This window comes from Molothrus aeneus, chromosome 3, assembly GCF_037042795.1.
Source record: "Molothrus aeneus isolate 106 chromosome 3, BPBGC_Maene_1.0, whole genome shotgun sequence".
Taxonomy (NCBI): domain Eukaryota; kingdom Metazoa; phylum Chordata; class Aves; order Passeriformes; family Icteridae; genus Molothrus; species Molothrus aeneus.
In genome coordinates this window covers 12482107-12495595 of record NC_089648.1, presented here as the reverse complement: position 1 = coordinate 12495595, position 13489 = coordinate 12482107, and positions in this window count along the sequence as shown.

Here is a 13489-nt window from a genome sequence, read left to right as displayed (position 1 = left end):
ACTGAGTCATGGGGAATAGTTGGCAACTGCTAAGAACTTCCCTGGACTGGCCTCAACAGCATGACCTGTGTTCATCTGGACCAAGAGCTTGAACCAAATCTTGCACAGGAGTGTAGGGTGGCAAAGCCCTGCTTTGCTGTCCTTTCCCAGAGCCCTACCTTCCACTCAAACCTTCTTCCTTCAGTCTCATCTGCTCCACTTGAGCTGATAGTGACATTAGCTTTTATCCTGACCTTGCAATGGTTATGAGGTGGCTCCCTCACTTTATTCTGCTGTGCTTGGCACACCCTTTTATCCAACTCTACAGCAGGGTTATTCTGATGGATGGTCTACCTAATTCCAGCTAGCATGTGCCTTTGTATTGATCTCTCCTCCTCCTTCCCCCACCTCCCCATCATCTTTGAAATCAAAGAAAGTGATGGGGCTGTGAAATCATGGGATCAACTGAACTGTGCCAGCTGGCAGTTGTGGGATAATGTTGTGCCCTTGTGAGGACTGGCAATTGCCTTGAGATCTGTCTGTGTGGCACTGCTGACCCTTTCCTGATGCTCAGCTGCCAGTGTTGAACAGAACCAGGTTTCTGGCTTCCTGCAGCTTGGTTGGAATAATAATTATGGCAGGAATAATCAGTGAGGAAAAATCTGGTTATACTCTTGCATTATTTACATGTGCCCACATACATTGATTTGGGGAGGAGACTGTCAGAGGGCAAGCAAGAAAGTCCCATCTCCAGACTTCTTCTGCTAAGTCACTGGGTCCCAAGGAGGAGCTTGGTTACTGGCTGATTGCACGTGCACTTGATGTGAAGAAGCAAACTCCCTTCTGCTGGACAGTTTTCCTATCCACAGAATACCCCAAACCCAACAAAATGAAAAGGAATTTGTTTGACAAGCCATCCTGGAAGAGCATGAGGCAGCAGCATGGCTGAGTGACACCTGCTGTCACTCTTTGCCTGGCAGCTGTCATTCCTTGCCCCCATTATCCCCAACATTTGATGGTTTGCAGGATTTCCCTGATGCTCAGATGCCTTTGAGGACATTTTTAATGAGGATGTTAGAACAGTGTGTGGTGTTTGAGGGCGTGACTGCTTTTCTCAGCAGAGTCCCTGCCAGGAGAAGTGGCACTGCTCTGCCTGGGAGACAAGGCACTGTGAGTGGCCTCTGGGACCTTCAGGGCTTGCTGTTGGCTTGTGATGCTGAATTCTAGGGACAGACTGGCCTTGCTGAGAGGGAACCATTTTGGGCAAGGTGGTTTTGTGTGCTGCAGCCGTAGGGGAGCTGGTTAGCTCAAGCTGGTTTGGGTATGAGCTGCCCTCCCAACATAGCCCAGGCTGCAGGGGAATTTCTCTGTCCTTACCTTCTTCTCTTTTGCCTTCTGCATTTTGACCTCCAAGTAAAGTACCAGTGCCTGTGAGGTGGTTTGTAACTTAAGGCTCACTGAGAGCTGGGCTTGTGCTGATATCAAGATATGTCAAATCTCTGAGCCTCCCTCCTGCGCCTTCAGCAAGTTTGGCAGAGCACCACAACTAGCTGCATAATTATAAATCTTGTATTTATAATATATTTGTCATTATGCTCGTGTGTAAGAGTAAATAGCTTGTGATCAAATGCAAAAGCCATTTAATAATCTGAAACAAACATACTTAATTGCATTCAACCCACTTTTACCCCCCTGAAAGTACCCCCCGAAACTGAGAAATGTTACCCATATATATTAAAATATTTTTATGCCAATTTTTTTCCACATACCTAAATTAGAACTATAAGCAAAAAACTTTATTTCTGATGGAAAGACACGATCATTAATCATGCTGTGTGCACATCTGTTGCTGAGTTAATATCTATTCAAGATGAAGCAGTAATTATTTCTACTATAGGCATATATTCATGTAGAGGTGTTTAGGTGTTTAACCTAAACTGACAGATTCAGCAGTAACAGCAGTTTATACATGAAGGAGCCTTCTACAGCTCTGTAACTACTACAAAACTACTACAAAGAGCTTCACATCTACATTCTTATATGGATATATAACCATAATGAATGGTAATTTTATAGTTCAAGGGATCATCTTTATTCTGGCAGTACTTCAGTGGGAGCTTGAGTTCGATAGGTTGAAGATTCACTGAAGTTACAGGAAATTAATGATGTTATTCTTCTGCTCAAGTGCTGGCAGAGGCAGGGATTGCTTTATACATGTTGGAGAGCTCTCCTGAATCCTTGCCCCAAGGCCACTGTGCAGAAGTGTACGTGAGCCCTTCTGCACAGAGGAATTGCAGGATTGATAACAGCTGCCAGAGCTGCAGCTGTAGGTTGTAGGTTTGCTCTGCACAGGCAAAAAATGCAAACAGGAAAACCCCTGAGTCCTCACTCCTTTGGATCTGCCACTGACCTGAAATGTGGGGTTGATGGAGTTAGGACTGGTAGATCTGGCTTGGAGGAGCTGGTGCAAAGTTTCTCACTCAGGGCTGCAACCTGTCAGCCCACTTTGTCCAGGAGCAACCCAGAACGTGCAGTCATTGTAGACCCACTTTAGGCCAGTTATTCTAATTTACTGTCTTTCTTTCTCTTTCCCCATTTATTAGCCTCAACATACCTTTTTGCAGCTCCTCAGAGAAGTGGTGCCAGTGGAATATTCCTGTGTAGAAAAAATTGCTTCTGAGATACAGAACACAGCTAATTACAGTGCTACGATTAGCTGAATGCCCTTAACAGAGTCCAAGGGGAGAAATCATAGTGCAGCATCTGCTGTAACATATGCTTTTCTAGTTTCCAGAAGATAACAGTGAGCATGTAGGCTGCCATGGACTGTGCTTTCTGCCTGAAAAGCAGAGCAGCCTGCAGATGCTCCAGGATTTTTTCTACCCGGCCTCTGTTAGAGACGTTTGATGCTGCATACGTCTGTCAGCAGGAATTATGGTTTTTTTTTTTTGGCTTTAGTCTCCCACATGCAGACAGACTCATGAAGATGCAATGGTGATTCAGATCCCATTGTTCCTGAGTGCACATTTCATCCTAAGGGCAGGTGTCACACCAGGAGCAGCACAGAGGTGACAGGCAGCATGGCACATTGCAGGAGCTCGTGCTTGCTGCTTTCTGTGTGAGGTTTTTTACTTTCACGGTGGTACTGGAAAGATGAAGTGCTTTTCTGTGTATTGTTTAGTGAACTAAACCTAAAGTGGCTCATTATTCTCTATCCTATAGATTAACTTGGCCAGAATAGTTGATATAGCCCTGCTAATACACTGCTCAATGTGCTGAGCTGTGTTAATTACTGTTGCATTAGAGCTGAAAATGATTGAGCCAGCTTAGTCAAGTACTGCTTCCCATTTAACACAAACCTTCAGCCCCCTTCCATTACTTGAATTTTTTATCACATTTTTAACATTTCACTGTCTTTTGCTTTAACCAGGCCCAGAACTACAAAAAGAAACACATCTTGGTAAAGATGCTGTTAAAAATCTTGGTAAAGATGCTGTTAAAAATATGTCACTACAGTCACAAAGCAGCAAGTAGTAAGTAACTTTGGACCACATCCATCCTCCTGAGCATTGATTAATAGGAGAGTTTGTTTATAGAAAGTGGGTCTCTATTATTTAGCCAGTTACTTAATGATCGACCCTTCCCAGTTTGTCTGGCAGCATTGAGCTATGATTTGTGGCAATTCCTGACCAAAAAGATACTAAAATTTTTGGAAAGAGCTTTGGCCAGGGTATAAAAATCAGTGATTTGCCTCCAGTAAAGGCTGGAGGAAGGATGCTGAGAGAGAAAGATGCCACTGGCTCGTCCATAAGCAGTTGGAAAATAATCTGAATCTGGTCAGGTCTCTGTAGAATTGTTACTGTGCCCCAGGACTTCACTGTGTGTGCTTTCAGGGTAATGCCAGAGCTGTTGGTTCTTCATGAACATGATGACAGGAGTAGTGCTCGAGTCTCTGTGAATTAGAGGACTGTGACCATTTTGTGGAACTGATGTCACACCATCCTGCTGTGGAGGCTGTGAGTGCACTGGGGAGTTAACCCTGGGCTCTCAGCAGTGGGACCAGCACTGCAGGGGAGGGTAAATGAGCCGAGTCAGGGGAGTGGGAGTTTTCCCACTTGGGCCCTGGTTCTCTGACTGACCCAGTTAAGTCTGGCTTATCTGTAGCTGTGTGTGAGCTACACTTACAGGTGTTAAGTGAGGCCAGTGGGGCTCCTCGTCTGCACCAGCATTTGAGTGCCTGAGAGGGGCACTGAATGGAAAAGACAGGCTGTGAATTCATACAGGGAGTTATACAGCAAAGCCTGAGGGCTGGGTAAGCTTTGAAGTAGGGTGAGTTGTAAGCTTAATTCACTAGATGACAAACCCCCTGGTCTTTGATCCCGTAATCTGTGTGTCAGTTGGATGATAAATCCAATAATTAGGTACAGTGTAGTCTTACAGTTCCCCTTCCTAAGACTTTCTTTCACCTTTTTATTTATTTTTTGTCTGTTATCTCAAAATGTCAAAAGAGGTGCAGCCTTTTGCAAAGAGGTCCAGGCCATTCACAATGAGGTCTGAGCCTGATTCCTCTGTCACTTTTAGCACATATTATGCACTGATTTAAAGACTATTTTAAAATAAATTAAAGCCATCAAGAGAAATGAAGTGAGCCCTGCTCTTCTGGGTTGTGTTTGATGCTTGCCTTGTTGAATTCAGGAAGAAGGCATTATTAAAGACATAAAAGCTGTCTCTGTATCAGGAGCTTAAAAACACTCCAAGGGAAACAAAATCTGGTGTGCTTAGCTGCTGTAATTTAAAAGCCAAATTCTGCTCATGTTTGCAATGGCATAAATTTGAATTTGATTGAACTCTGGATTAACATTGCTGCAAATGAGACCAAAGTGTGACTTCCAAAGTTCATGAGGTAAGAAGGAGTTTTGCACCCAGCCTTGTTAATCTTACATATGTAAGCTCTGTGCTGTGGGATGCCACCTTGGACAAAAATACCTGTGGCACATTTGATCTCTTTTAATGGTCCTAGTCAGAATGGGTATTTTTAATTCTATCAGCAGATGTGGCCAGATTGGTAAAATTCCACTAGGTTACACTTTACCATTCCCATGATATTGGTATACTGAGTGAAAAAAATAATGGCATGCTGCCTAGATCCTGAGATTTTGGTTCAAGTATTTCATGGACTTTCAGGTTCAAAAGGGCTGCAATTACATCGAGTTTCGATTACTACATAAGGCAGGCCAGCTTCTGAGATTCTGACAGTGCAGAGATGGATAGGGGACAGTCTAAAAAGACTGCAGTGATTTCCATAATTAAATATTGGTTTAATAGTCAATACAAGTTCATTAGATAAAAATGATAGCTCACAAACTGTTAATAAAAATCAGAAATGCCTGTACTATATTGATCTAAAAAATATTTTTCTTGTAATAATATGAAATGGTTTGGAAAGGAGTTAATATTCCTGTTTTTCCTGGGAGTTCATTAAAGTAGAAATTCTCGAGTTGGACAAAGATGTGTAAACTTAGAATGGAGAATAATCCAAATCTTGGTGTTAATTTCAAAAAGTAGTTGTGTTATCCATCTTCAGCTTTTTCACTTTCTCACCTCTTCCACTGACATCCAAGAGGGTTACATTATTTCAAGGTCAATATTTCCAAGGGTGATCCTCTCCAAGGGAGCAGGACCTTGTGTAATTGGCCATCAGTCAGAAAATGCATTATAATGCTAAAACATGGAATGACTTCTGCTTGCCCTTATATAACTTATAAAGCATACAGTTCTTTTTCCCCCAACTCAATGTCAAATTAATAGAGTTTGTCAGCTGTTTAGGTGATGGGCTAGAGCAGATATTATGCTTTTGGAGGAGATGTGTGTGTGTTGCATTGTCAGGCCAGAATCCAGAAAGATTAATGCTTTCAACCGTCTTGACAATCAGATTATCTCCCTGAATATACAGTGCCCAGTAGCCCTAAAGAAAGACTATTTTGTAAAACCTTTTAATGATTACTGGCAGAAATTCAAGAAAAAGGCATTTTGATTTACACCAACATGAAGTGAGATTGGAATCAAGATCTAAATGATAGGCACTTTTGGTTAGCCTCATATGCCTCTTTTTTTCTGTTGATTTATTTCTTTTTTTCTCTTCAGTAATGTTTTACTGGTGTGGATAAGGAGTCAGTGCAATGCTTGGGAACAGCCCCAGGAGATGATTGACCCCAACTCTTTCATTTCCTACCTGGGCTTAGCTGTGTTGTGTTTTTGCAGAAGTCAATAGTATCACCTGAGTTTGAAAACCTGGGACTGACACCAACATTCCCTACCTACCTATTGCCTGTCCAACCACTTCAGCAGCAGCAGCACCTATCTCCAAGGTGTGGCCTGTAAGCTTCTTGTAAAGCTCATGGAAGGAGTGAGACCCCTCCAAAAAAGTGATCCCAAGCCATGCAAACTGTACAAAGATCCATCCAGGGTAAGCCAGGGAGCTCTGGGCAGAGGCATGAACATGGAGCCCAGCTCAGCCTGGAGCTGGGTTTCTGGGGGCAAACACCTGCATCCATTCAGGATGCAGAGCTGCAAAGCACCACACCTATCATTTGGGAAGAGGAAATCCTTGCAAACTCATCCTTGGCTTTTAAAGAGCTTCCACAAAGGGAAGAAATGCTGCTGCCTGTAAGGGGAAGGGAGCCTGGGTTTGGTGCCTTTCCTGCTCAAAGGCAGCTTGGATTTGTGCCTCCCATCTTCCAGCAGCTCTTGTTGGGGCTTGAGCACCTGCAAGCTGCAGCCTGGAGTAAAGGAAGGTAAGAGGTGGTTTTTCTTATGTTTTATAGTTTGCTATAACTTTTGCTTGCTTTTCTCTTTTTTTCCTCTACAATTTCTGATTCAGATTAGCTGAGAGATCTTTGCTGCTGTGGCTTTGTTGTGTTTCTCTGTTGTGCACTGTTATTGCTAATGTCCTTCTGAGATGTCTGCTTTGCCAGCTGTCTCTGGAACATTTCTCCACTTGATTTCTCCTCAGGACACACTCTGGTTCTTCCACTGAGCTTAGCCTAGTGTGGGTGAAAGGAAGTGTTTTGTCAGGCTCACCAGGGCCAATCTTGTTTGAATACCAGCCCAAGGAGACTAAAATTGAATCCTCAGATGGTGGCTTGCATCACCAGAGTCCAATGATGTGGGGAAGGGCCACAGTTGACATCTTAGTGCAGTGCTTCTGTTACTTACCTTTTTGGATTTGGAGCAATTATCTACTTCTATATGTCAGTTTGGGATGTGCCACTGCCCTTCTTGAGCTCTGTTCCCCCATGTACAACCTCTCAGCTGTGTGTTCCCTGATGTGCTTCAGATCCCATCCCTTGGCCTCCTCTGAGCTTCCTGCTCCCCCCAAAGGCATTTGGGCCAGCCGGCCTTGGCACACTTCAGCTCTCTCCAGTGCCACCACTCCTGCCCTGGCCCTTCCAGCCTGAGGTTCCCAGAGGAGCAGGTCCTTGAGGCCCGTGGAGCTCTCCCTGTATGTTCACTGCCTGGCTAGCAGGCACTGCTACCCTGAGACATGTAGGGCACTCGAGTTTTCCTCCCCATTTCCAGCTCCCCCACAGCATCCTTTCCTACTTATTTCAGTGCTAGTTTGCTCTGTTCACACTCTCCTGCATCCCCACACCAGCCCAAGCAGCCCAAGGTGTGGCCAGCTGTGGGTTTGGTGCTGCCCTGTCGTGCCTCTTGCTGGCTCCCATGAGCACAGATAAAGCCTGGGTGTGAAGGGGAGCTGGAAGGAGCTCTGCCTTAGGCAGCCAGCAGAAGCTGCATGCCCAGATCACACAGCAAGCACCCTTTGGCTAAACTCTCCTGGCTCCACCTCGTTCCTTTTGGCTCAGAGTGAGTGTGGGATTGTGGGCTTGGCTGCCAGAGGAGAGCGTTTTCCAGATAAAATGAAGAAGAACATGGGTGGGATAAATATAAGAAAGATGTTTCATGGATCTGCCCCTACTTTCCTTTTTCTCAGTGTGCTGTGTGCCTTTCCCAAGGGCAGGCCAGCCACAGGATCCTAATCTTTGCTATCATGAGGGCACTCCTTGGTGTAGCTGCTAAAAATGGGGCCACGTTGTATCAGTGGGGGATGTCAGTTGCTTTAAGCCTCCACTTCAGCTGCTTTGGGGTCATATAAATGAGAACAGGGTGCACTTCTTGTGAGCTCATATATAATTGCTGCAGCTCCACGGAGGAAATTTGTTCAGCACATCTCTTGGTTGTGAAAAATGTAGAGGTCAAGATAGTCCTTTTTCACACCTTTCCTCATTACTTTTTGATGTGTGTCTTGTTTAGATGAGCAGCTGAGAAACTTAAAAAAGATAAGCAAATATTCTCTTGTAAAAAAAGAGTTTTGTTGTTTTGACCTTTATTACATAAATATTTAATTGATTACCAGATCCTAAAAGATGGAGGGAACTTCAATGCTCCTTATGTGTCCATGAAACCTTTGTACAGATTTGTATTCTTCTAAGGGGAGTAAGAGGGTCAGAATGGAAAATAAAGCAAACATTTTAATTTGTGATAAATAAAAACTAAAGCAGATGAGTGATTTTTAATTATGTTCTTTTTAAATTTGTGAGCATGTGTGGAGAGTGAAGTACTTGTAACAACAAGGAGTTATTTGCTTTTTTTTTATTAGTCTCTGATGTCAGGATGCCTTTCAGTTATTGAAATTGCATGGGTGTGAGCAATCTCATGAAAAGCAATTTGAGCAAAATCATAGGATTGAAGTTAGCTGTATGATCAATCCCACTGAGTTTAAGGGCATGAATGGTGAAGGTACCCATGGATCCTCTTGTCCTGCTCTTCTAAAGAGGTAAATACTTGCTGAAGCTGCCATGGGAGGCAGGTGTGTATCCCATCCTCCATCTCTCCAGATGAAGCAGTGAAACCCAACTTTTCTAACCCAGTCCATTTGTCTAAGTTCAATCACTCCAAGTTCATGCAGATGTGACAGGTAGGAAATTGTTCCAGGGTGTAGTTGTACATCAGTCTTTACTTCTGTATAATAACTGATGCAATTTAGGTGTGCAAAAGAAAACTGAATTATGGATGGCCCAGGAAACTGCGTTTTTGGGAGAGCACTGGTTTAATGAACCAGCTTGGTGCCAACCCAGATCTAACCAGATTGTCTTCGTGCCAAAGTCGAGGCAGATGGCTTGTGAGAAATGGCTTGCAGAATGGAAAAGAACAGCAGGAAGTTTTCACTGGTTTGGAAAGGCTCAGTCTTGATTCAGAAATTGTGTTCCAGAAGAAAAGCACAAGCTGCTTGGGAAACAAAGATATGTCTGAGGCTTTCCTGTCCCCTCTGCCCCTGGCTTGGGATGTCATGGGAGAGCTGCACCCAGCACAGGGGGTTCAAATGTGGCATTATTTCACTTGTTCCACATACCAAAAGTGCAAAGGGAAGTCACCTCTGTCACCTCCCAAATCAGGCAGACCCAACCTGATCCATTTCCCTGGGGACCCTTTCATGGAAGAGCACAGTTAGTGTGGGTGATAGGTCATTGCAGAGGGCAGGGTGGCCAGGTCTGTGAGATATCTGGAGTGTGGAGCTCCTCATGCATCCAGTCATGGTCTGACTGAGGGATGAGTGGTGAGAGGCACAGCTCATTGTCTCTGAAATCAAAAGCACTTGGATCAGGCTAAGATGTATCTGAAACGGAAAATCTTTTGAAATCCCATAACACTTATAGTCCATCCAAATGAAAATTAGCTCTAAGTTCAATCCTTAATTACTCCTGCTCTTTCTTTGCTCATTAACACTAAAGCTGTACACAAATGTCCTTACTCAATGTGGCTTGAGGCCAGCCTTTAGATATGTTTGACATTGAAAAGAGTGAGAAATGCACAGGGCAGAAGCATGGAGATGCGATTTCAAATACAAGTAACTACCAAGAACTTGCACCATTCCCTGTCACCCTGCTGCCATTCAAATCAGCACTCACAAAACTGAGCAGGGATTCCATTTCCATAGCTTAAACATCCACATGTTCCTAAAAACAGGACTTCCCAGTGTGGAGCTACTATTTCCACAATGCTGTTGGGATAAATACAGCATCATCAATACCAAAATAGATGGGAAAACAATAGAAAAGTTTTACATAGTGCTTTCATATTTAGCACTTTCCAGTCCTTCAAGCATCCCTGTTCACAGGCCAGTGTCACTGGAAGTTATCATCACAATGGATGATGAGGGAGTTGGCTTCCAACATGAGGAGTTCAAGTTGTATTTTAGTCCCCGGCCCTTCATTATTTTTCAGGGGTAAATAGTGATTTCTGTGTGAGCTGGTACTTTGGGTTCTCAGCTCTGCTCCTGCAGGCTCAGATGTGATGCAACAAGGAGCACGTCCACAGCTGGATCTGCTGCAGCCCTTTCAAGTCTCCAGAGTAGCCCATTGATTCACCTGGCTGTCATATCCTCAATTTCCCTGACTGTTCTATTAAGAACATGTGTTCTTAATGTTTAATATTAAACATTAGATATCTCTAATAATTAGGTGTTTAGATTTCTCTAATCATTTCCTGCCTAGTAGGCCAGGTACTTAAATCCCAACTCAAAGACATTGATATTTGTGTTTCTGCACAGGAAAAACATCTACTGATGCAAAGGAAACTTGCCCAAATGAATTAAAGCATCAACCAACTCTGTTTGTTTGTCTCCGGTGCTAGCTGCTCGCAAGCTCTCCTGTGTCTGTACATCTGCATTTTCTGTAGGGACTGATTCTGCACCTCAGCATCCTCAGTGAGTTTTCTTCATGCTTTCCACTGAAATACTTTGCAGTTAAAGCACAAGTGAGATCACGCCTATATGCTGTGAGGTCATGTTACTACTCTTGCAGTAAGAAAAACCCAACACAGTGATCTTGAGAAAACATTTATGATATATATAAGTTTAAATGCATCTAAATCCATTCTATTTTCTGCTATGAGGAAGTTGTGATTTTTTTTTTGGTCTCCTTGACTTGATTTTTTTCCATTTGTTTTCAGATCTTGTCATAATACAAAAGTTGCAAATTAAGGCACAAGTTTTACAGTTTTGCCTTTTCAGATTGTTTTTTGTGCATAGAGACCCCACAGTGTAATGTGCCTTAATTAATGGAAAGCAAGAATGGATTGCATAAACTCCCAGTGAATATTGTCTTAGCAAATTAAATCTGATTTAATGCTTTAAGCCGAAGACATATTTGCATAGCTAATGAAACTGATTAACTTGGAATTAATTTGCAATGTTTAGTCATAAGGCTTAAAATGAAAGTGATGTTAGTAATGTGTTGATTATTATTAATACTCAAGATAATCAGGCTTGCTGGATGATTAAATGTAAATACATAGTAAAAAAATTGGTTCAGGTTAATAAACAATTTCAAATAGGAAAATGCCCCATGATGATAAAGTGAAATGAAGGAGTGTTAATTGTACAAGCAGAAGTTAAGATGGCTCGAGTTCCCTCCTGCCTGCTGGAAGTGGGTGAAAAGCTGCTTCTTTTTAGCTTCCCTGTGATTTGATAATGATTTCTTTGTGGTTTGTGTTACACTTGTGCCCGGGAACACTCAGTATGGGCCATGGACCTGGCGTACCCGAGTGCTGTACAAACAGATCTCGGGGAGCTCAGGGGAGTGTGGCCAGGAGCTGATGGGTGGAGGAGATGCTCTGTGTGCATGGAGAGCAGGGACCTTGGTTTGCCAGAAGCAAACCATAATTCATTGCAGCTGTGATTCCCCCCACCCCCCTCTTAGTTCTGCCAGCTTTGTAGGAAAGTTTTGCAAGGAGGACGATGTAGAGGCTTTCAGAGATGTATAGGAAAATCCCCCTTAAGATAAGGTTTCTGTTGGACAAAGCATGGAAGTGCATGCTTAAAAATGAAATGGTGGTTGTGCTAAGAGGCGGCACTGCTGACTTGTAAGGATGCAGAGGTTACTGGTCCCTTTGCATAAAATTGGCTATTTAAATAGGAGTTTTCTCTGTGCTTTGAATCTCCCTAGTGTGAGAGTCAGATCAGAGGTGACTAGACAATTTCTTCACTTGGTTACACTAATGTAAATACCAGCTAAATGGATGTACAAATTTGTTTTCATACAGCTGTGAGCAGAATTTGACCCAGAGAATCGTCCTTTGACCCCACATTAGCACACACTTATGCTTTGTCTATGAATTAGGTGGAAGAAGTATAAATCAAATCAACTTTTGCTCATCAAGAAGAAGAGCTGCTATTCTGTTTGAGTTCTCTCAGATTCTTTCTCAGGCTGGAGTTTCCACAGAGCTTATAAAGATCAAAGCCAACATTGGGGGATGGCAAATATCCTCTTCTGGGTCTGGTAAACTTGCCAGTTTGGGCCAGTTGACTATTGTGGCCAATGCTGGAGTCAGTGTGAAAGATCATGCGAACTTTCCTCACCCACTTCACTGGGAAGTCTGTAGTAAGTTTTACCTAAACTTAAAGTTCAAAGTAATGCTCTTATGACCATTTTAGTTTCAGAAGGTGCTGTGGGAACTTGCAGCAGAAGGGTAACGACAAGCACGTGGTGATGCACACATGGTGGTTGTTGGCAGCAGAGAAGCAGATGGAAAGTGCAAAATGACCTGTTCCATGTCCTATTGCATCTCCTCATCATGTCTCTTTTCACTTCAGTGGCTGGGTCTCATCCCTCTGTGACTCTCTCCTTCCCAATGTCTGAAGATGTCTGTGGTATGAATTTTTTGTTTTCTTCTCTATTTTGCTCTCCTTCCTTCATACCACTAGATTTTGGTTCAGATCATTTTGACTCCTCAAGATGAAGTTTTGCAATGCCTGTGGCTTATAATCCTATCTCTGTTATGGCTGGTGGAGTCTTGGTAGCCACAAGAAAAAAAGCTAAATTTAACTAAGCTGAGAAACCCTTCCTGCACAGTATCACAGTGTGCTGCCACTCATTCTGATATCTCAGGGGGCCTTCCCAACAGGATATCATCCCTAATTCCACAAAATTCTTTGGATCCTCAGCTGTCAGTAGTTAAACAGCATAAAAATGAGTTTTCTAGGTTGAACAGTAATGTTGTGCAGCTCTGTCATCTCTGTAACTTAGCAGGAGTTTGGTTACATTGACATCAAACAATGCTTACTCCCTAAATCACTTCTTGCTCCCCAAATCACTTTTTAGAGATGACAGCTCTGTTCTCCTGGGTGATGTGAGTGCATTCATGGGATGTTTTGGGAACTGATGCTTTTGTTTGCTGTGGAATTTTATGAAAGAGAAGAGTGACTCAGAGGTGAATAAGGACAGGGAGATGTGTCTTGTGTGAAGGCAGATGACCCAGATTGTGTGGGCACATTGTGTGGCTCTGCCAGAAGTTTCTGCGTGGTCATCTCGGAGTCTGTCAGCTGAATCCTTCCTCTCCACCTTTGTACCATCAACTTCAGGGGTTTCATGTTATGATTTTAAAGAAGCTGCCATGATGACACCCTGGCCTCTGGCTGGATGTTCTAGGTCCTGCTGTAATGAAATAATAT